Genomic DNA, 20,286 nt, shown 5'->3' on the forward strand with positions numbered 1-20,286 from the left:
AACTGGAGTAATTAGATATAATGATTAAAAATACTATAATCAAACCAAGATAATCAACTAATTAACACTATTGGTAGATAAAATAAAAAGTGAATATGAACGTAGTATTATTTCATGAATATTTATTTTGATATTATATAGAGAGAGTAATTATAAATAATATACAAACTAGTTTTAAAATAGGATAAATTTAAAAACCATGTTAAGAATATTTTAAAAATTAACATTTTCTCTAATTTCATTTGATTAATTGTCCTAGAAATTGTGTTACCACAGTTGTTATAATAATATTGTTGTCGACTAGATGTGAATGTTTTTTGGGATTGACTTTTTTAAACTATATCTAATTCATCGTAATTATTATTTAGATTGATCTCATAAACAAATGAATAAATAATCATGTTGATGAGTTTTTAATCAAATTATATTCTGATTAAAATATTTATACCTAGTTTATCTTTAGATTTTTTCACTTATTATAAATAAAAGGATAAGAATAAAATTAAATCACAATTAAGTTATTTAAATTAGATATTATATAGAATTATTTAAAAATTACATATTTCTTGAGTTATATTTTCTGTAAAATATAATATAATATTATAAACATTGGCTTTATCGTAAAAAGAATGTAATTGTGATATAAAGATTTCTTATTTCAAAAAATATTTGATCTAATGGATTAAGTAGTTAAGGATATTCCACAAAGATGCCTGCCATTTGTTATAAAAATACCCTTGTACAAGAGGATAATATCTTGGTGAAAGTGCCTATGTTCAGACGCGCAAGCACCGGGATAAATCTTACCCTTCCCCCCAATTAGAAAAATCAGATGCCGGTAAATATATTTTTCAAATTATTACAGTTTTATATATTAATTTATATTTTATACTAATAATTTCTACCTTTTATCGCATATATATTCATTTGCATTTATTTATCAAATTCTAAATACAAATAAACACGCTACTTGTACGAATTAATATTGATTTTATATTTTCGTTAACTTTATATTTATCAAACATTCTAAAATTTTCTACCAAATCATTTGAATCACCTTAATAAAACGAAAGTAAAATATTTCAAAAAAATAACAGCGATTTGATTGTATTATAAGAATAGCTGAACGCATTATATTGAAAATTAAGTAAATTAGGGCAGCATATGACAAATTTCTTAAATTACATATTATTGTTGAGTAAATGAAGAGCTCTATCTATTTAACATTTGTCTATCTCACTGAAAGGCAATCCCATCCTTCCAATATTAATATAGGAAGTCAAAGAATAGTATAAAATAAGTCTCTTCTCTTTATTGGATATCTTTATAACTCAAATAAATATAAGGTTTTTGAGTGATCAGAAAGAACTCACGAATCTGTAGATAATATTGCCACAAAATCCTTCCGAATCTATTTAAAATCTTGATAAAGAAAAAATTAAATATATGGCAGATTTCATAGTGAGGATGTCAAAGTAGTTTTCCATTATGCATTCTGCTAAATGAAAACTATTATAAAAGGTATTGACAATGTTCTAAAATATCTACAAGTGTTGTTAAATATTGAGCCTTAGTCAAGTTTTAGCCTAAATAATTGAATTATTAAATTGAGTCTCAACTTAAAGATTTATTGGAATATTTTTGGTTAAAAACATGGCTACGCTGTTTTATAATTGTCTAAATTTAGTTATTTTAACAACATTAATATATTCATGCTTTCAATAATTTCAAGTATATATTTAATTATTTTCAAATATGTAAAAATTATTATATTTTTTGGCAATTCTACCTATTAGTAAACAATGTCAGAACACTATCTGAGAAGTAAATCCATCGCCTATTTTTTTGAAATATCTTAGATGTAATTAATATTTTTTCTAATTATATAAATTATTAAATAATAGACTCCCTCGAGTTTTACAGGCTAAAGATGCCACTGAGTTGAGAAAAATTTAGTCTAAAATCTCGGAAACATAGGTTTTTTCTCATAGTTTTATAATAATCAATGATTTTTTTTTTATAAAATTTAACTTTCATATATTTAATGATATATTATAATGAGAATTATTTGTAAAAAATTAATTTTTTATATTTACTTATATCTTCTGGACTTTCTAAATATTAAAAAGGATTATAAAATATTTATTATATTTCTAATTGACTAACTCTACTTATCATGAAAATGATTTTTTTGATTTTGAAAATTACAATTCTTTTTATCAAGCAATTACCAATTAAATTAATGTACACTATTGTAATATCTTATTATAATATTCTTTATTATAGGTACAAAATTATTCAAACTTGGATCCACGAAAACTTTAATATTTTAATAAAAATTTTTATAATAATAACTTGGATAAAATGAGAAAATCTTATTCTGCAAAATTCAATAATATATATTTATAGGGCTCCTATTTATTTCTCTGGTTATTTATTAAAAATTATAATATTGAAAGAAATATTTTTTCAGTATAATAAAGAAATTGTAAGTATTTTATTAATTTTACTAATAACATGTCCCATATTATAATTAATTATATTTAAATCTTGAGATTTTTGATATGCAAATATTAATCATAATCACTATAAAATGTCTAATTTTTTAAATATGCACAAAAATTTATTAACATAATATTATTTAATATTATAATAATAATAATAACAATAAACGTTACATCGAGTGTAGGCTATAAATAAATATAATATATACTTATTTTTATTCTAAATACATAAACAATTTAAACCATATATGATCAGTTCCCAACTCAATAGAACTCATAAACCTTTACCCGATAGCAAATTTTTTTAATGGAATCACACAAATTTCATCCAACAAGTAAATTTTAATATGAAATTATATTTTACCAAATACGTCTCTAATTCATCAGATTATATTTTCATACCAATAATTTACTCTACTTTAACAAATAGAAATTTGATGAAGAATTTCATAAGAGACGTAGACAGTCAATTATGAAAAAAATGGGAGGATCTTCGTTAAGATCTTTATTTAAGGCAAAGGATAGCAATAGCCACTCTTAGAGCCAATTATGTTTGTTTTAAATTTTATTAATGAATAGTATTCTCTCAAGTAAATAAATATCCTTGTTTAATAAAGCTGATAAAAAATTATTATTGAATTAATATATTTTTATAAATTATAGTTCAATAAATATATTGAAATACTAATATTTCTATTAAGAAATAAGATTCTTTAGGTTCTGATGTAAGAACTCTTATCTTATCCCCTATATTTTTTAAAAACTTTAAAGTTCCACTTGGCATATGTCCAAGGGAAGAGATGACAATCGGTGTAAAAATATAATTTGTGAATTTGGAATATTTCATTGTTTTTTTTTCTCGGCTATATCAACCGGATTAGAATTTAAAATATAATTACACATGTTTTTTGGGAACTTGTAGTCCCACCTCGGTTTTTATATAATATTTTATTTATTTTATTTTATATTATTTTAATTTAGTATTTTAACGCTATGTATTATTTTACACGAAAGGAAAAAATAAAGAATTATTAATATTTCTATTTATAGCTAACAAATAAAAAATCAAAAATTATATTAAAAATTTTTTTTTATACTAATTTATATTATTTTGATTTTTTTAAAAAATTTTCATCGCTACAAAAACTTTGGATTGGATTTAACTAGGTAGAGATAGTGTTGTTAACAAGACACAATTCGCGAACCCTACTCAAAATTTAGGTCGATTTTTCTACCTCGACCCAAGTAATAGCTAAAGGTAGATCTCGACTTAAAATCTGGATCGCTTTTTTTTTTGAATTTGACTTAAAGTTTGGGACGGCTTTATTACCATTTTGACCCAATGTAATGGTCGTTTTTCAAACTCGTCGTAAAATATATATTCTATTTTTTTAATCTGACCCAAAGTTGGTGTCTTTTTTCTTTGGCCCGACTCAGAATTCGAACCTAGCTCAATTATGGTATAAATTTTATATTTCTAATTAAGTTTATAAAATGAATATATATCTATTTTGAATGGGTTAAATTAAATAAAATATAGGTTTTGGAAGAAAATGAATCACGAGCATTTAAAAATGGCAATTTTCATAAGTTATTTTAAACTTTTTAATATTTTTTTTACAAACAATTGAGTGACAATATAAATAATCATATTAGATGATTAGTAAAAAAAAATGACAACTATTTTATTCTTTATTTTTAAATTGTTGAAACAGATGGCTGAAGTAAATAAAGATATGATTAGGTATTTTTTTAGAGCAATTTAGAAAAATAAAATAGGTTCTAAGTTTGGGAAATAAAAAGATGAAAACAAAGAGATTATGAGAACATAAAGAAAGTAATAGCACCCATAATTTATTGAGAATATTTTGAAAATTTTATAGCAGTCTTAATCAAAGATTTTGATAATAAAACATTACATTGGAGATAATAAAAAATATTATGGTTTAAAAAATTAATAAGAATTTAAAAAAATTATAGATTTGAAATAAAGAAGAATATGCTATTGTATATGAGAATATTATATATTCACCAATTTTGATATAATATTAAAATTAGAGTCAGGTGATTGGCTTTCCGTCAAGGATATTAAACTAATCGAGTTCATTTAAGTCTCTTACTATTTTTTGTAAATATTAATGAGATCGTAACCTTACCTACTCTCCGTCAGCCATCGAGAATATACAAATTTCAGAATGGGGGATTTAAGTGGGATTTTTCCTTGCCCTCCCACTTCCCTCCAATTCCTTGGAGCTACCCCTTCAAGTAATCTTATTACTTTTGTCACGATCACAGACTCATACTTCATTGCGATATGACTCTAACCTACTTAATTTCAATGCCTCAGATTACGGTTGACTCAAAAGATCAAAATATGATTACTTAACCTTGGCTATTCCTGTATAAATCCACAACCTAAGCTATGATTCTATAGCCGGCGTAAAAAAATGCAAATAATGCCAAGTATTCATTATTATTTATTACAGAAACTAATTAATTTCAACTGTGAAAATTTTTAAATATGCAAGATTAATTATTTCTTTTTAAAAGATTTGGAACACGCGACTTTAGATGTCATAATAAATTACATAATAAAAAATTTTCATTCTCAATCTCAACAATGATAGTAAAATTGTTGCATTAAATTATTTTTAAAACAAATAAAATTTCCCCTTTTTCATCAGGCCTGTTCTCTAACCAAATTTTAAATATATCTTATAAAATTTATTTTTTTAATTATAATGAAATATACTTGGCTTAATGTTTTCTAAATCTAAATGGATGTAAGTAAATTTATTTTAGTTACTCTAATTTAGAATTAATTCATTTTATTAATAAATCTACCATTTATATTCAATCCACTCTCTAAATAAAATTGATAGTAATTTTATATAATAAATATATATATATTTTTAGATTAATGGTCAATATTATATTGCAGGTTTTTAGGTCCACTTATTACAGGCCTTTGACTATATAAAAAAAATTTTAAATATTTTTCTTTCAATGTTTAGCCATATAATAAATCTTTTTAGTGAAATATGAGAGTGGAGGGTTGGAGAAATTTATTCATTCGCCTAAAATGATATTTACAAGATTAAAAAGATTTCCGAAGTGGAAAAACATTCCCAGTGCCTTCTTTGCCACTGAGTCTATCCTTAAGAAAATTTTTCCCGAAATTGGGCTTTGCGATGTTTTTTTATAACAAATTAAATCTATTGAATCTTAAGGCTAATATGTCATTTTTATATTCATTATAGAAAACTTTATACTCAATACATAAGTCATAGGCATAGTCAGAATTTTGTTAAGAGGTGGGAAAGAGGGATAGAGATCATTAGTACTACTTATTTGAGGCTTTGATTTTGTTATATTTTTTAAAAATAATTAAAGATTTATCACTTTATAATCTAAAAATTGAATTATCTTTTTCAAAAAATTATTAGCTCAACTTAATTTTCTTTCATGTGTAAATAGACATTTTGTAAACATTTTTGAAATGAGTAGGAGGTGGGGAGGGTAGGCATATGGGAATATTTATATTAGCCTAAAATGATATTTACGAGAACATACAAATTTCAAAAGGGGATAATTTTTCTTGTCCCCTTACCACCGTCTGGCTACTCCTATAACATCAGATATTTATAAGGTTTATAATACTTATTTATATAAATAAAACAAGGACATTTATTACTTGCTCTTTCTTTAAATTGTTGCACTAATTAGTTATATATGTGATAAAAATTATTTTGATGATATTTATAAATTTATGATCAATAATTATATAATTAAAATCAAATAATTTTATTCTAATCCCTTTAAAAAAGTAATATTAAAAATAATATTATATAAAAATATAATAAATTAAAAATAAAAACGCTTGTTTTATAAAATAGAATTGGGACTACAACTTCCAAAAAAAAACATGAACTTTAAAAATCGTAATATGATTATTTTGTTTCAAAAAACTAAATTTCTTAGGTTCTGATGTAAGGGCTCTTATTTTATTGCCTCTAGCTAAATCCTTAAATTTTTTAAAAAAATTTAAAGTTCCGCATGGCATATGTATAAAAAAAAGACATAATTTGTTTATTCAGAATATTTATTTATATTTTCTTTCTCATCTATATTAACTGAATTAGAATTTACATTTTTGGAAATGAAGAGACACAAGTGAAGTGCCAAATTAAAGATTTAACTAAAGATTAAGGTAAAGAAGTTAAACTATCTGGACTTCATCGTATGATGATATATTAGCAGACCCCAGGATATTTGGTTATCGGATCCTCGAAGAGAACAGCTAATAATTGCTGCACGTCTTGCATGTCTGCCTTGAACTATATATAAATTATCACCATGTCTTTTGAATCAACCGATATTTTATTTTTTATGCATGAATGTGTGATTGAACAATATTACATCCAAATTAGTGATCAATAGTAACTCTTAATTGCTTATCTAATAAGAGATTATTAGGCTTAGTAATGCTTCAAACCATTCATAAACACTAGTATGGTCAGCATTTCGTATTTTAAAAATATTCCAAAAGGGGATTTAATGAGAGTATTTAAAAAAAATTAAAGGTTGTTTGATATGTTCAAACGGTAGGTAACATAGCTTTAGGTAAAGTTAAAGATATCCAAACTGTCAGATGAAGAAAGAGATATAACATATAAAGGAAAATTTAAACCTATTATTTTCAAGGGTAATTGAGAGAAACCTCAGTTAAAATCTTTCAATATTGATATTTAAAATATTTTTTAATGTATTTATAAAAAACTGATGAAAACAAAATAATTTATTCAAAAATACAAGAAGAAAATATGTAAAATTTTTGGTAAAAATAATAATTTTTTTTAAATTTCCCTAATAGGTCTCTAGAAAAATTTTATATGAATGCCTCACAGTTGGAAAAACTGCTTAAAGGGGAACCAAGAAGATTAAGTTCCCTTTCTTTTATAATTTTAAACCCCAAGACTTAGAAGGAATTTGAATTAAAACACATATTTCAGATTTGGCTTTATTAAGACCTATTTTTAAAGAATTGAACTATGTAATATATCGCTGTTAAAATATTTTAGATAGTCCTCAGATAGTGCCATCATCCAGTTACCATATATTTTTCTCAAAGTTAAAAAGAGTTTTTATAGAGTGAATTAGGTTAATTTAATTAATTAAAAATTATTATTAGGCTAAATAAAACTGTTAAAACTTTAAATAATAAACAACAAGATGCCTTTATAATTTTATATTTTAAAAAATTTAGATCTGGCAACCATGCAAATAAAATGGGACCAAATATTTTTGATTGGGCCTAACTATTTATTTTCTGACCATCCTTAAATGAGAGTAGTAGAATCATGATGAAGAATATATATTTCCGGTAAGGCTAAATACTAGAGCATTCTAATCGTTTAAAAATTTTAAATAAATATTTTTGAATATTTTTTTTTTATATTTTACAAATTGTTGTTTCAAAAATAAATTAAAAATATAGGTGTAGATGCCTAAAGTATGGAAAAATATTCAAGCTATGATACGACGCTCAATTTTTGGCTTGATATCTTATACTTTTAACATATGTTGTTCCGCTAAGAAGATCTGATATGATTATTAATTTTATTTGGAAGAAAATATAAACAATGAAGCAGTTTTTAAAAAATATTAAAATTTATTATCTGACATATTTATTACAAGAGCAAGTGTGTCTTGAATTCTCAGCTCGACTTATGAACCATGATGGTAAGGTAAATCAAAATATAAATTTACTTGATTCGTTAGATATTCCTGTTAATTATAATTTAACAAAAAAAATGAAAACCTAAGTCTAATATGTTGACTTTAAAATAATTATAAATAATTACAAGGACGAGTTATACAGGAGGTTTGGGAATGTTAGAATATATATTTGAAGATTAAAATTTTTAGAATACCGAATTATATTCATACACTATACTTTTTTAAATAATTCATTTAAAAACAAAATTTTATTTCCCTAAAAAAGAGTTCCTTAAGTCTGTCCGAATCATATGACAGACTAGGATTGGAATCAGACTAGGAGCTATTCATATAAGGTTCTGAATGCATAGAAAACTTTATCAATTTATTACAGCAAAAAATTATCTGATATTGAAACCTGAAAAATCAAAAAAAAATGGCTCGAGCCTATCAGCTAGGTTATTTTTAAAATTGGCTTACAAACAAGAAATTTTAAACTGAAAATATTTATAATCTATTTTAATTTAATGTATTATATTTAAATATTTAATAATAGATATTACAATTTAAATGATGTTTATCTAATTATTTCTATTTATTACAAATTATGGTAGAAAAAAATAAATAGTAAATGTTTAACACCTTATACTACATTTACAAATAAATTTCTTATTTATTTTCAATTTATTTTAAAGTTTCTAATCAATTGACAAGAAAGGATGAATAGGAAGGTAATGTAATATTTATTATTTACTAAGTGGGCTGGCTTTATATTTCTTTCGTGATGCTACAGTAATCTAGTCGTCAATCCATTTTTAATCATTTATTAAAATATAATCTAAATAATTCCGAATAACATAATGTTATCTTTATCCAACAAATTGAATGTAAATGATTACCAATTTTTATTTCGATCAAGCGAGATCGAAAAAAATTTTTTTAAATAAAAATTCTTATCGGGTTAGATTAAAGGGAATTAGATAAGCTGGACTTTAATTCATGGTTTCTTCATCATAAAAATGACGTAAAATCGAAAAAAAAACTCTTATCAAGTCATATCGATTTATGCAATTTCTAAACAAAATACGCAAAAATTTAATCTTTCCTCACCCAATGCCCCCCCCCCTCTAAAAAGGAAACATTTCTAATTTTGGCTCTGTTTGCAGATCTCGGATAAATATATAGTTTTTAATAATAGATATCTTAATGTATAATATATGCATATAAAAAAAATATACGTGATAATTTAAAATAGCATACTTGCATTGAATTCTTTATATTTTTAGAATACAAAATTTATGCATATCAAATTAATTAAAAAATACAACTATTTATAAAATGACTACAAATTTTTCCTAATTTACTATGGGTTTTTTAGACACATGGTTATGAAATAATATTTAAAATATTCGTATCATTTTTATTGTTAATTAAAAATAGGCAGAGTTCTTTTTTTTTAAATTTCATAGTTCTTAGAATAAAAATTATTTCCTGGTCTATTAGACCAATGTTTAATAGGTAAAATTATCTTTTCATTTTAGAAAAAAAATATTATAAATTTATCATATTAATTTTTTAAAAAATATATAAAGATAATTTTTTATCCGTCAAAGAAAATAATCGACATAAATCACTCAAAGAATTACCAGGTCAAAAATCTCGTATTTAAGAAGAATTTTTTTTTGGGAGTTGGGGGGCGAATATAAATCTTAAGATGGGGTTCGGATTTCAGTTTTAATACTATTATTCACAAATATTATCACTTTTGTTAAAAAAATAATTACTCATTTCGTATAATTAAGAATTTAAGCTATACTATTTATATTTAAAGCGTAATAAATTTTGGCCCAGTAATGGTCCCAATCTAGGATTTTGTACAAATATTAAGATATATAATGTCTATTTGTTAAAAAATTTTGAAAGAAAAAAAAAGGGCAATTTTTATTTTATAACTATTTCTGGTTTTCTATTTACGGTTTTTGGTAATAAAATTGTTTTTAATATAATAAATTTTATAATATATTAAAGGGCTATTCTAGAGTTATTTAATAAAGTTTAAATTATACCTTTAGCTTAATTACTTTTTGAGATATTTAAAATTAAATATGGTGTATTTTGAAGCGTTTCTAAAGATGGCCATATCTCATGAAGTAAGCTGAGTTAAGAATTAAAATTTTATATTATTGCTAGTTAGTGTATATACTACCATCATGCAAATTTTAAAAAAAATCGAAGAGCGGGTTGAATCTTCAGTTGATTTGATATGGAATACAACATATTTTGAGCAATTCTGATTAATTTTTTATTAATGAAACGAAATTTTTCCTTTAATTTAATATAAAAGAGGATAATTTTGGTTTTGATTATAACTTTGCCTACTAAAATAGGTAAAGTAAAAAAAAGACCATGTATAGCAGAGAGGTGGTCATTTTTAATTTTCAGGAATGATATAGTCAAAATTCGTGTTGTTAAACTACACTTAACTTTAATCAACTATAAAACATCGTATAATGTATTTATCTAAAAATATTCGAATCAATCTTCAAGTAGAGACTCAACTTAGAAGCTTAATTCAAATTTTTAGGCTAAAAGCTTGATTAAGTCACAATAGAGATGGTCAGTTAAGTTATTTAACAACACTAGTCAAAATTTCATCACAAGGTTAAATTACATTAGCTTCCAGTCCAATTTCAATAAGCAATAACCAAGATTATGCTGTTCAGGTATTGTCGATAATCCATGATAGATTGTTCTACTGCAGTTATTTTTATATCATTTAATTTTGGCCCCGTATGAAGGGTAAACCCCAGTATCTTGGAGCACGCTCTTCAAATTAAATATATTTACAAGAAGGTTGGTTGATTTTTTCTATAGCACGTTTTAATTGAGTATCTCATGTTGAAAGATAATCTAATTTTTTTTTCTTGGAGTTATTTTGAAGTATTTTATAAACGATGTCATTTTTTGAAATAGATTGCACAAAATACTCCTATAATTATACAATTTATTGAAACATTTTACAAAAAAATTTATTGCTATATCGTGTCCAATAATTATCTGCTTTTGAAGAAATGTCTCTTTCATCCTATCTTGCTATTTCAGTAAATGCATTTATAATGGGCTATTCTAACTTCATAAATAAAGATTGGTTGATTGCAAAGGCTTATGTTCCAAGTTTAAAAAAAGCTTTAGAAAATGGTTAAATGATCTGGTGAAATTATTTTGTATGAAACCATATTGGGTAGTTGGTTGTTTTATTATCAGAGTTCTAATTTTATTTAAAATAAAAAAATAGTTGTTTTTTTAATAACAGGTTGAGATTGAGAGATATCAAGTCATTGATATCCTTATTTGAATGGTTTTTCTAATCAGTTCAAAAATAAAATGTTCCAACTTATCTCATTGATAATATCGTTGTTATTTAAGTGGTTAATTATTTTAAAAATACTACCTCTGTAGATGTAATTACAAAATAAGATACACAGACAAAAAGACACTGGAAAAAAAAATACCCAATGACAAAATAAAACCAGGCAAAAATTCCCCAATTTTAGAAATTTGTTTAAATAAAAGAGAGTAATACTAAAAATATTTTTGAAAATTGCCATTCTTTTCAGGTATGTACAGAAGATATGTCCGTGATTTGATGAGGTTATTTAAGCCACTAACTCATTTCTGCTATGATAAGAATTAGAATTTCCAAATAATTACATATAAATTTTTTACAAATATTTTCATAAATGAAAATATCAGGGATTGATAGAGGACAGTTTATTATCTGAAAATACAATTAATTTCCCCAATTATAATGCCTTAATCTTGTTAAATATTATTTTGATTTATTTGTGAATTATCTGCTTTCAATTTGTTATCAAAAGTATAGTCTATCATTTATTAGTGTTTAAAGAGTTTTTCTTTTAAAAAAATAAATTTATAATAACACCACCAGCAGTTAAACATTAATGATAATTTTTTAAATAATAATGCTTAGAAATAATATTTGATTTATTATTACAAAAATTAATGAATAAAAAAAAGAGATATTTTATTTAACAACATGTTTCAGAATGTTCCTAAACAGTTTACGGGCACAAAAATGATAATTTATATAATTTGCAATATTATATATGGGTATATAATTTACCAATTTAATATACTATACTTTGATCTATGCCATTTCAAAGAACAGGAACGATTGAATAGTTGGGGCAAAACGAGATAGAATTAAGGTTGGCATGCGTATGACCTTTTATAATACACTAGATGTGTGTACCTAAATTTTATCTGCAATATGGTAAAATATTTATTCATTTCTGAGATATATTTCAAAAGTCAAGAAAATATTAACTCGAATGGTCATTTTATGAAAGTTTTACTTTATATCATACTTATAGATATCAATTTCATAAAATGATTAATAATAGGCAAGATAAGATAGATAATTTATTAATACCTAGCCACCTATAAGATACAACTATTTATTGTAAATAATATAAATTTTATTATAAATAATATAAATTTTATTTGGATAAAATATTTATTATTTTGAATAAATTTACCAAGATTAACGAAATTTTTTACTAGAATATTTTAAAATAATATATCAATAAATATTATAATTTTTTTGTATTCATTTCATAATCGTTGGAACATATTATTCAATATAATATTTTAATTACTTTCTAATTATTAAAATAGGTTAATAGTTATATTTCCTGTAACAACCTTAACTTAAAATCAATTATTGCCCTTAAAGCTATTTATCATCAATTATTCATAATAATTATTTAAAATAAAGATCTTTATATTAATAAACGAAGGTTTTATGGTAAATATAATAACTGTTAATAAGTTAATCGGAAATATGATTCCATATTAGTATATTATTTCTTATTAAAATATTTTTTTATATAGGAGTTAATTATAACAGATTAGTACAAAAGTGAGATACCTTTTTTTGCCTTAAAGTTGATGTTGATTAAGACAAAAGATGAAGCAGGTTGTAAAAATTTGAGTAAATTGTTATTTATTATATGAAAAAATAGAAATTTAATAGGAATAATTGATCTAGACGCTGTTTCTGCTTAAAGCATTACAAATTGCATTTTAAAACAACTTAATTAATCAAAGATAACTTCATTATTTAATAAGACAGATGTATAAATGGTGCAAATAATACAATGTGTATAAATAAAGTAATGCAAACTCTACTCCAAAATATATAATATAAAGGGTCTATACATTGTTCAATTACAAGTTTTTTTCAATGAAAAATATTTTCTTCCTTAGACCCAAATTATTTTGCAAAATTAATGATATTTAATATCTCCAGATATGCTTTCATCTGTTTGGGACATCTAATTTTAATCTTCTTATTTGAGTGCTCATATTGATATTATCTTTTAGGAATCGCGAGCATATAGGTATAGATCAATGTTATCAAGATCTATCACATGATCTCATTTATTTAGACATTTTCTCTGATGACATTTTACATTGCAAAAATTATTATGGCATATTATTAGAAAAATGTATAGATTATGAAAATTATTCTTAAAAAAATTTATGCTTCGGTAATGCGCTATCGTTATGAATATTAGTGCGTCATCGTGGTTTTCTTAAATTGCTGCCTTTAGGCGTTATTATAAATATAAATAGCCGGCCTGCTGCTGCACAAGTCTAATTATTTCTCATTGTATTCTTGAGATCATATCGTGTCGTCATCGTTATGTTTGATGTCAAAATATTTTTATGTCTCAAATGATGTATATAGTTAAATGGTCCTTGAAATTCTATCAATTCTTTAATATTCTCATCGATGGTCTTTACTCATACTTCAATGGTCTATAAATTCCTCATCATTAATGATTTAGTGAAGTCCAAACAATTTCGCAGTTGATCAGATGGTTTCCAGAAATTCATAACCGGATCCTTGATTCAAATTATGAAAAACTGTGATATTGTCATCGTGAATGCTTGATTATGGATAAGCGACGAAGCCTTCATTGAAACACATATCCCAATTTTTATCCGAATACGAGAAGGGTCGTGGAGTGTATTGGACTATGGAATTATCCCAAATGGTTAGAGCTTCGCTAATATGGAGGTAGCTAATGTTATTAATTGGTTGGTTCTGTATAACCCAGACGCGGGGTTGGGTCTAAAAATTGACTAAACCAGCTACAGTAACACTGAGCAGACCCGTGGTTCAGATCCATAGTTAAGAGGGTTCAGATAAACGAAAAATAAGAAAAAATAAATCTCACTTACAAATCTTAAATCTTATTATATTATTATAAATTAAAGCATTGTTTATTATTTTATTCTACATTAATCTCATTTTTCTAACCATTTAAATTTTTTTTAAATTGGGGTGCTGATTGAAGTGAAGTCAATTTAAACTAGCCATTTTTTTCTCTTCCAGACTGTGTTAAATTTATATGTATAATTATTAGTTTTTATATTAAAATTTATCACTATTCAAAACTTTTGTGGGACTTATATAGGATATCTACAATATCGACATTATCTCTTGAATGAGCACATTATTTTTTAAACTTTGTCATATTTTATTCTCAATAATCAGCATGTGTTTTTTTTAAATATTTTTGAAGTTGCTTATTATATATATTTTTTTACGTTAATAATTAATTATATATAAAAATAAATATAAAATGTTCCCTGCATTCACAGTTGACTCGAAATCGCAGCAAAGTTTATAAAATATGATGTATTTTTATAAGAATTAGCGCATATTCCATATACTTCCCAGGGAATTCGAAATAACTGTGAGGTATCTCTTTAAATAAATTAAAAAATCAGTTGCATTATAACTAGACCTGTGCCCCGCCGGTATTTTTATTCACGCCTGAAAAGCCCCCGATTAAGCATATTAATTATATTTATATATTAAATTATAATTATTTTAATTTGAATACTAACATTAATAAAATCAAAATATGAATTGTATTCTATTTCTATATAAAATAGACTAGTGTATATCATTTAAATTCATTCATACATCATATTTTATTTCCACAAACAATTTATATTAAATTTTTATTAACTTGCACGTTTTAAAACACCCTATATACAATTATGAAATAACAACTCTCTCTACTATGTCTTGAGGTACTTTGAAAATCTTATTTTTTAGAATGAAAATAAGAAAAGCACAATAATGCCTGATTATATTTATTGTGAACCTTTAAAATTGGCGAAAAAAAATGAGGAAGATTAGAATAAACATAATTCATTTTCACAGTAATTTATTTTTATTTTAGACTTATATTTATATAAATATTTTATAATTTAGTTATGAAATAAAATGTTTCAGTAAAAAGATAAGTACAAGCAATCTATCTCATCACCTCATCAATTATCATAAACTAACAGAAAAAATGAATAATAATAAATCCATTCAATGTCTAAAAATGTTTTAAAAGCCAACACCATAATGCAGCAACAATATAAAAGATAAAAAATGGCTCTTAGGTTATTATTATTGTTTATTATTATTCATTTAAAATTTTTAACTGGTTTGTAATATTAATTTTATTAAGCTTTATTTTAAAAGTTCAAAACAACTAAATTTTTAGTTTATTTATTGCCAGCTCTATTTTGAGATATTTTAATGTATAAACTTAATATATAATTTATTAAATTAATTATGTAAAACTTTATTTTGAAAGTTACTACTATATTAAATTCATAATTTGTTTCATTCGAAATCTAATTATTGTATTTTTTAAATGTCTTTTTAATGTATAAACTTAATATATAATTTATTAAATTAATTATGTAAAACTTTATTTTGAAAGTTAAAACTAAATCAAATTTATAATTAGTTTCATTCCAGCTCTAATTATTTTGATGTTTTTTAAATATCTTTTTAATGTTTAAAAATATGAAATCTAATAGGGCAAAATTATGTATTGATGTGCTGCTTAGTTTTAATGCCATTTGATTCTATAAACAATAAAGGAATGGCAGATTTTCTATAGGTTTAAAATTTATAAAAAATGATTATTAAAATAAAAATTGCCTAAAAAATAGAAATATAAGATAATTGGTTCCTCGTCAGAATAAAATAGGACAACCTTAGTGGGGGTGTAATAGACGATGTTTATTTATCTATATAGGCGCATGTTTTAAATCTGATTGATTCTGGACCAAAATTTTTTTCTATCACTTTTGATTTATGGACCGATCATTTCAAGCGTCGAAATTATATCACATTTAGTCTTCATCATTTAGAAGAAAATTTTGATTTAAAATATTTTACCCTAGCAAATAGAAATGTGACTCAAAAGCATACTGGGGAAACAATATTATCTGAGATAGATAGTATTGAAAGGAGTTCTATTTAAAAGCCAAAATATTACATAGAAATGCACAGAGTGAAATTCAAGTTTAGGTTAATGGTTGTTAATAGTGTTGTTTTTGTAAAATAATTAATTGAGTATTAATGTTACGTATTGTGTTTATTCAAATTTGTAATTGAGTATTAATATTATGTTTATTCAAATTTGTAAAATAATTTATTGAGTATGAACTTAAATGTTTTGATTGAAATGTTTTAGTATATATACCAGTCGATTAATATGATTATTATTATTTTATTTTTTAAAAGTAGAAATAAAATTTAATATTAAAACTAAAACTTAACTAGTTTTTTTCAATGGTTTTCTTTAATGGTCAAACACAAAGCTCTTATATAGCTAAATTAGCTAGTAAACATTCTCTTCCAAGTAACGATTATAACAATATTGGTAATCTAGAACAAGAATGCCATATTTTGCACAGCCAAAATAATATCCCAGAAGAGGATGCATTAATCTTTTAAAAGAAAAAGCGACTGGAACTTCTTATGCTTGCTAATTTAGCTAGGAAAGTTCTTTGTATACCTGCAACCAGTACACCCAGCGAAAAATTTTTTTCCATTGCTGGATTAATACTTAATGCTAAAAGGATTTCTTTATGTCCCACAAATCTTGATAAAATACTGTTTATTCATGACAATTATCATTTTGCTGAATTGAATTCTGACATATTATATTTCATACTTTATATTGCTTGCATTTCAAATTTATTTTAATTATAATAAAAATTGATAGAATATTTCTTATATGTGTTGGTTGATGTAAATCCTTAGTCTATTTCTGAGAATGAGAAAATACATAAATTTAAATTGGAATGAGACAGGAAATTAATGTAATACATTAATATATAAATTAAATTTATTAAAAAATAAATTGATTTATAAATTAAATTCATTAAAAAAATTTAAAATAAATATTGAGCCGCCGCCGGCCACAATTTAGTAGGCGGCGGCAAAATCGGCGCGCCGCCGAACGCCGATAAAATTAAAAAATCGCCGCCGTCGATTGAGACATCGGCGCACAGGTCTAATTACAACAAAAAATCATAATTATTTTTTTTTAAATTCCTTTGAATTATATATTTTATATTGTTTATAGATATAGATATAGTATGTTAATGTGAAATTATTATATTATTTAATAAAGGCTCTCTTGATTATTTATAAGTAATTAATTATATTTGAGATAAGATGGTCTATGATTATCTAGGCCGCCTGCTGAGTTTCATTGATTTGATAGTTTGAAGATTTAATTACTAGAAATAATTAATATTTGATGGTTTGGAGGAATAGGCAAATTTTATGTGGAATCCTCGGGATAAAGTTTCTTAAGGAAATATAATGTTTCTGGATCGATAAAAGACAGTTCATTATCTGAAGATACAATTTTAATTGCACGACTATATTACCTTGATCTTGTTAAATATTATTTTTATGGTGTAAATTACCTGCTTACATTTTGTTATCAAAAGTATAGTCTATCAAAGTGTTGAAAGAGTTTTTTTGAAAAAATAAAATTATAATAACACCACCAACGCTCAAGCATACATGATAATTTTTAAAAAAATAATGCTTAGAAATAATAATTGAATTATTATTGTAAAAATTATTGAATAAAAAAATAGACATTTTATTTAGTAAATTACAGAATTTTCCTTAACTTAGAAAAAAGCGGATATAGTTTAACGGCACAAAAATGACTATATTTCTAGTCCAGAGGAAATTAAGACATATATATAAAGTATATTTATTTGAAATCTATGACTTTATAATTGATGTCTTATAATTTATTATATGCTATATTAAAATTATGATATTACCTATTTAAATTGATTCTATCGTGAGTGACCCATGTCATTTATCTCAATTACATTTTCAATATAAAACAAGCTCGAATAGTCATTATATGAAAGTTTTACTTTATATCATAATCATATATACAATTTTATAAAATGATTAATAATAATCGAAAGAAAAGATAGATAATATTTTTATTAATACTTAAATGCCAAGTATCTATTTATTATAAATAATAATATATAAACATGTAAAAATTTTATTTGGATAACATATTAATTATTTTGAGTAAATTTATTAAGACAAAATCTTTTACTTGAATATTTTAGATAAATATTATAATTATTCTCATTTCATATTGAATCCTAGAAACATATTTTTAAGCTAAATAATTTAATTATTTTCTAATTATTATGGATAATAGTTATTATTCTTGTAATAAACTTTGCATAAAATTAATTATTACACCTCTTTATCAGCCAATTTTTTATAATAATTATTTAAATAAATAGCTTTATATAAATAATTGAAAGTTTTATAGTAAATATAATAACTGTTGGTAAGTTAATCGGTAATAAGATTTAATTTTAGCATATTATTCCTTATTAACTTATATATATTTTATATAAGAGTTGTATATAATAGATTAGTACAAAAGTAAGACACCTTCTTTTTTTAAGTTGTGACTAAATATGCAGCAGATTGTAAAAATTTGAGTTAAAATTGGTATTAATATTGTGAAAAAATAAGAATTTAATAGGAATAATTAATCTAGAAACTCTTTCTGCTGAAAGCATTACAAATTGAATTTTAAACAACTTAATTATTCAACGATAAATTCATAATATAATAAGACAGGAGTTTAAATGGTATAATGTATATGAATTGAATAGCTAACTTTACTCAAAAAATTTGTTAAAAAGATTCTATACATTATTCAATCATAAGTTGCATCTTATTGTTAATAATTAGTATTATGATATAATTTTTATTTTTTAATTTAACAAACGCATTATACAATTTAAGCGTTCAAACTTATCTTCTAAATAGACAAGCCATACTCCTAAGAAACATTTACAACATAGGTTTATTCTGGTCATTTCTAAACATCGTCGTATCATTTATAAGAATTTTGAAGCTGTAAAATATTTTTTTATTTTTCTGATAAAACTTAATTGAGAAGTTCCATCTTGATACTGTTTCCACATATTTTGGATATTAAATATACCTTACTTATAAATTTTTTAATATCAATCATCTTGCAAAATACTTAATTCTTTTTGTATCACATGTTTGTTTAAACTTACTACTAGTAAGATCAATCCTTTATATTTGGGATCCAATAAATTTATATGCCCCACCAAAGAGGATTGATAGACTGCGTTTTTATGATTCTATAACTACATTAATTGTTTCTCTACCATTAAGATGTAATATTATAATATTAGGAGACCTCAATCTAAAAATTGGCAAAAGTGTAGAATACGTTAGTAACAATATTATTGGAAATGCAATTATACAACAATCCAATAGATAAGATAGTAGGAAATTATTTGATTTTTGTAATAACTAGAACATCAAAATTGAAAACTTTTTTTTACCATCGTGAGATAAATACTTATACTTTTATAAGATCTAATCAAAAATTCCAAATAAATTTCATCATATCAAATATTCAAGGGTGGTTAGATATTGTTACTGTATCTACTAATATTAAACTGTCAGATTACAGAATGGTGGCTGCTAAAATGACCGTCAAAAATATATGGGGAAATAGGAGCAGTTCAAATACACCTGGACACAAGTAAATTTTTTTTAAACCCTTCCTCTCTAGAAAACAAATTAAAGTACAATCGCAGGAAAATACACTAATACTTGATAAAATGC

At 23.7% G+C, this 20,286-nt stretch overlaps 2 long non-coding RNA genes across 2 annotated transcripts; both read left to right on the plus strand.

Moving 5' to 3' along the window:
* The first annotated feature begins 630 nt into the window (after positions 1-630).
* On the plus strand, positions 631-4,076 carry LOC135926486 (uncharacterized). Its single transcript, XR_010571893.1, has 3 exons — positions 631-838; positions 2,761-2,839; positions 2,935-4,076. It is a non-coding gene; the product is annotated as an uncharacterized LOC135926486 (long non-coding RNA).
* A 30-nt stretch (positions 4,077-4,106) lies between these two features.
* On the plus strand, positions 4,107-8,105 carry LOC135927668 (uncharacterized). Its single transcript, XR_010572141.1, has 3 exons — positions 4,107-4,967; positions 7,771-7,887; positions 8,002-8,105. It is a non-coding gene; the product is annotated as an uncharacterized LOC135927668 (long non-coding RNA).
* Positions 8,106-20,286: the final 12,181 nt, after the last annotated feature.

This window comes from Gordionus sp. m RMFG-2023, chromosome 3 (assembly GCF_954871325.1).
Source record: "Gordionus sp. m RMFG-2023 chromosome 3, tfGorSpeb1-WG-v2, whole genome shotgun sequence".
Lineage (NCBI taxonomy): Eukaryota > Metazoa > Nematomorpha > Gordioida > Chordodea > Parachordodidae > Gordionus > Gordionus sp. m RMFG-2023.